The 5,178-nt window shown below is 43.0% G+C and overlaps 1 non-coding gene across 1 annotated transcript; it reads left to right on the top strand.

The window, feature by feature from the left end:
• Nucleotides 1-1,368: 1,368 nt before the first annotated feature.
• LOC126961898 (small nucleolar RNA SNORA73 family) lies at nt 1,369-1,568 on the top strand. The gene has a single exon (XR_007728480.1). It is a non-coding gene; the product is annotated as a small nucleolar RNA SNORA73 family (small nucleolar RNA).
• The last annotated feature ends 3,610 nt before the right edge of the window (nt 1,569-5,178 follow it).

Below are 5,178 nucleotides of genomic sequence, written 5' to 3'. Positions count from 1 at the left end.
GGATTGTAAAGTATTTGTCCTTTTTGACTGGCTGATTTCACTCAGCACTATGTCCTCAGCATTCATCCATGTTGTAGAATGCATCAGAATTTCATTCCTTTTTTAAGTTTGAATGATATCCCATTATATGCATATGCCATGTTTTTTTTATCCATTCACCTATTGATGGACTTTTGGATTATTCCCATCTTTTGGTTATTATGAACAATGCTGTTACAAACACCGGTGTACAAATACCTGTTTTAGTTGCTGCTTTCGATTCTTTTGGGTATATACTCAGAAATGGAATTTCCGGATCATATGGTAATTCTACATTTTATTTTTTAGGAGTCGCCATGCTGTTTTCCACAGCGGCTGCACATTTTACACTCTCACCAGCAATGTACAAGGGTTCCAGTTGCATCACACCCTTGCCAGCACTTATGATTTTTCTGATTTTTGTTTTTTTGTAATAGCCATCCTAATGGGTGTGAAGAAGATTTTGAAATTATTGAGTTAGGAGCCATTGCATGATTTTAATGAGGGAATGACACAATCCCTTTTCTTTTTAAAAGGATCACTCTGGCTGATGGATGGAGAAGAGATTGAAGGGGAGAAGAAAGCAATGGGGCAGAATAATTTTGAGAAAATTTTGGTGTCCAGGAAAAGAATGATGGTGGTATGACCTATGGTAGTAGTTCTGAAGAATAGAGGACACAGATTCAAAATATACTTTAGGGTGAGGCGTGGTGGCACATGCCTATAATCCCAGTACTTCGGGAGGCCAAGGCAGTCGGATTGCTTGAGGTCAAGAGTTTGAGACTGGCTTGGCCAACATGTTTGAAATGCTGTCTCTACTAAAAATACAAAAATTAGCCAGACATGATGGCGTGCACCTGTAATCCCAGCTACGCGGGAGGCTGAGGCAGGAGAATCGCTTGAACCTGGGAGGTGGGGGTTGCAGTGAGCCGAGATGGCACCACTGCACTCCAGCAGCCTTATGGAGACTAGGGAGGCAGACACCAAATTTGGCAATTAATGCCCATAAAATATTCAGTGAAAACATCAAGAGACAGAAAATTGGATTGGTAACATGGAGACTCAGGAAACCAACTCAGAAAGGTTAAGTAAGTAACTTAAGTTCACACAGCATAAAATGCAAGTGGCAGAGTCAAGAGGCAAACCCAGGACTGTCTGATTACGAGGCCTGGTCTCACCATTTTATGTCACTTCCTTCCAGTCAGAGCCCACCAGTCTCCAGGAATTTGGACCGCTGACTGCATTTATCCACTTTGGGAAATCTCTAGTAATAAAAGAGGGACACGCTCAGTAATAAGTGTGAAGTTTAGAACACAAACCTTGCAAGAACTTTCAAGAATAAATAAAATTCCAATATGGATAGCCTGGGAGGTCACTCTCCCCAGGCTCCGTGGAATTGGTGTTGGGGAGCATAGACATTTGGTCCATGTACAGTACAGCCCCTTTCCACAATGTTGAAGATGAAGCTGGGTCTCGTACCTGCATATTCCTGTCGCTTCCCTGAGTCCTGTGGATGATGACTGGTGAGATAAATCATGCAGGAAACATGTTTAGTGTGAAAAAAAAAATAAAACAACAACAAAAAACCCAACATATTTGGAATGTGATAGACAACGAGTGAACAGACAATCTCACTTAGAAATTGTCTTTAATAGAGTTAATAAATTCAGTTGCCTTTCACTGGGGAGCAATGAACAATTTTATCTCTCCCCAAAGACTCTGGAGTCAAAGGTGGTGTTTAGACTTTTACCCAGGAGTGCTGGTCTCTCATCTGTGTCAGGTACTTGACTGGCTGGAGGTTAAGAACAGAGATTCCAAAATTTCACAGTACGAGTGGGAACTCACTGACTAGCTATATGCTTGGCTAATGCTTCATCCTCTCCAACATTCAGCTTCATCATCTGTAAAAGGAATCCCGTAATGTCTATGTCTCAGGGATCCTGTGAGGGTGAGGTTAGGCATTGCACGTGAAGGGCTTAGCTTAACAAGTACTAGTTGCTTGCTAATCTTTATTACAATGGCAGTTGAGCACGTGCTTTACCTATAGAGCACACTTTACCTCTGAGCACCCTAGAGAAAGGAGAGTTTGGCAGTTTAGCAAGGGGCGTCAGGGGATGTAGGAGGATGGCTACACAATGTACACTAAACTCACAATTAGGGAGTATAATCATGCTTTGTTCCAAAATGGCAAGTGTTTTGACAATGTGTCTTTATATCCATTGCTGTGTTTTGTTGTTGTTGTTTGTTTTGTTGTTGTTGTTGTTTTGTTTTTAAGGTGGACTGTCTCTCTGTTGCCTAGCTTGGAGTGCAGTGGCATGATCTTGGCTCACTGCAACCTCCGCCTCCCGGGTTCAAGCAATTCTCCTGCCTCTGCCTCCTGAGTAGCTGGGATTACAGGTGCCTGCCACCATGCCCAGCTAATTTTTTATATTTTTAGTAGAGACAGGGTTTCACCATGTTGGCCAGGTTGGTCTCGAACTCCTGACCTCAAGTGATCCTCCTGCCTTGGCCTTCCAAAGCGCTGGGATTACAGGCGTGACCCACCACGCCCAGCCATCATTCATGGCTGTTTTAAAGAATTAAATACATCACATGACTGGAACAAATTAGAAAAACACTCCAATTTTTTTTCTATGTATATTACTAGCATAATTAATGACTTCTGAAGCATCAGCTAATTATAGTTTTAAAAGCCTAGAATTCTTTGTAAGTATAGATGGCATTTTTTTCTGGAATCCTCCTTTTGGGTGGAGGAGAATAAGGCAAAAAAAGCACTGGATTTGGCACTGGGTAGACCTTGATTTGAATCCTAGCTCTTAGCTGTGTGTCCCCTAGAGAAATGACCTAACCTCTCTGAACCTCCTTTTTCATTTATATGATGAGGATGATAATATCTCTTTCATGGGATTTTGCAAGGCACATGAAATGCTTATTACACTGGGTTCATCTTAGGCTATCAATAAATGGTAACTATTAGTAATGTATTAGTCGCTATCTTGAATCTTTTCCCCTTTTTCTCTTTTCTTCTCCTACTATACAGTATGCTTTTCTCAGGTGAAAGGATACAGAAAAAAAAACATTATGAGGTCATCAAGTTCCCATGGAATCTTTCAGAAATCAGGGATGTCCTTATTTTTGACACAACTTCCTAAAACAACTCTTTGACCAGCTATAACCCTCCTTGATAGAAGTTACAGATGGAAATGACTGATGAGTTTGTTTATATCCAGTACTTGTATGGTTCAGCCCTTTAACTGATTCGCTTTTTTTTTTTTTTTTGAGACGGAGTCTTGCTCTGTTGCCCAGGCTGGAGTGCAGTGGTGCGAACTCAGCTCACTGCAACCTCCGCCTCCTGGGTTCAAGCGATTCTTCTGCCTCAGTCCTGAGTAGCTGGGATTACAGGTGCATGCCACCATGCCCAACTAATTTTTGTGTTTTTAGTAGAGACAGGGTTTCACCATATTGGCCAGGCTTGTCTCAAACTCCTGACCTAATGATCCACCCGCCTCCGCCTCCCAAAGTGCTGGGATTACAGGCATGAGCCACGGCGCCTGGCCCTGATTTGCTTTTGAAGAACTATCACAAAAATGCAGTTTCTTTCCCCCTGCTCCTCAGGGGCCACTCCACATTTTAATAAGATTTTTCCTGATTAAGAGCAAAGATGTTCTTTTGCTCAGCCAGTGGCAGTTTGACCTTTCCTGACTCCTCCCTGTGGCCGCAGCACAGAGCCTGACTTCTTCCATGAAAGAGCTGTGGAGCTGGCAGGGCCTAGGTGCTGGTGGAGAGCCCTGTGACTGGCAGTGGCTGGAGGGAGCAGGAAGTGGTCTGCGATGTAAATGATGGGTCTGAGGTCATCAAGCAATCATCAGGTGGTTAGAAATACGGACTGGGGCTTGTGGAAAGTTCTTACGGAAATATGCCAGAGGCGGTGGTCATTTGCACAGAGGTGGGAGGTACACTATGGCATGCACCGATTCACCCACGGGGAGGAAGAGTGTGACCTTGGATGGGAGAACACTGTGGAGGAAGAACTTTGAGGCTGTTTGGCCTTGAAGAGCAGTAGAAGGAACCAAGGAAACTAGCAGCAGGGAGCTCTTAGAGTGTAGACATCCAACAGGAAAAGCACCCAGGGTTATGATATCCAAGAAAGGCCAGAGTCTTGGGTCAGGAGTCAGCATTAGAGAGTGCTGAGCGGTTGGGGATGGAGGAAAGCTCCTGGTGCGGGTTAGCTGTGGAGTTTCTGGTGACTGTTCAAGTATCAGTTTCAGAGCCAGATGGAGAAATGTCATCCTCCAATTACAGGAAGACAGATGTTAACTTGGGGGATCAGGGAGACAGATGTACTCGAGGAATCGGGGGTTGAAGGAAATATTTAGAACAGTCTTCAGTTTCAGTTTTTCGAAAAACAAGGATCTGAAGCAAATTAAATTTTATCAAATAATTATCTTTTTGACAATTTAGGCTGCTCTCTGGAGCAGATTATATAAATACAGAGTTTCAGATATACAGAATACTGCTTACACCAAAAAAGCTGCAAAGCAACTAAAATGTTTAAAAAACAATATTAAAATTTCTCACATTTTAACTTGACCTAACACCTCCTAACTAAAATGCTTTTCAACTGCTTTTCTTCAATGCTTTCCTTTATGTTTTTGGAGCAAGGTCTCTCTATGGCTGAGGCTGGAGTTCAGTGGCACAATCATGGCTCACTGCAACCTTGACCTCCCAGGCTCGAGTGATCCTCCCGCCTCAGCCTCCTGAGTACCTTGAACTACAGGCACGTGCCACCATGCCCGGCCACCATGCTCTGGCCTGTCTTGGATATTGTAGAATTGAGATCTTGCCATGTCTCTTGGACTCAAATGATTCCCCCACCTCAGCCTCCCAAAGTGCTGAGTTTAGAGAGGTGAGCCGCCACGCCCAGTTGCTTTTTAACTGTTTTCAGTCAGCTTCTTGAGTTTTGTTTTCACTGTTTTGAAACTAATTTCAGCCATCCTATTTATTGTTTTAAGATTTATTTTAGCTTTTATTCTAAAATAAATTCTAAAATGTACTTACTGGAGTTTGTAGTGCCTGTTAATTTTGGTGCATCTGATGAATGTTAGCTTTCCCATGTGCTGTTAGTAACCAAACTTTCTTGCAGCCTGTGACACAGCTTAT

The sequence above is a fragment of the Macaca thibetana genome, chromosome 8, assembly GCF_024542745.1.
Source record: "Macaca thibetana thibetana isolate TM-01 chromosome 8, ASM2454274v1, whole genome shotgun sequence".
Classification (NCBI taxonomy): domain Eukaryota; kingdom Metazoa; phylum Chordata; class Mammalia; order Primates; family Cercopithecidae; genus Macaca; species Macaca thibetana.
This window is presented reverse-complemented; position numbering and strand designations above follow the sequence as displayed.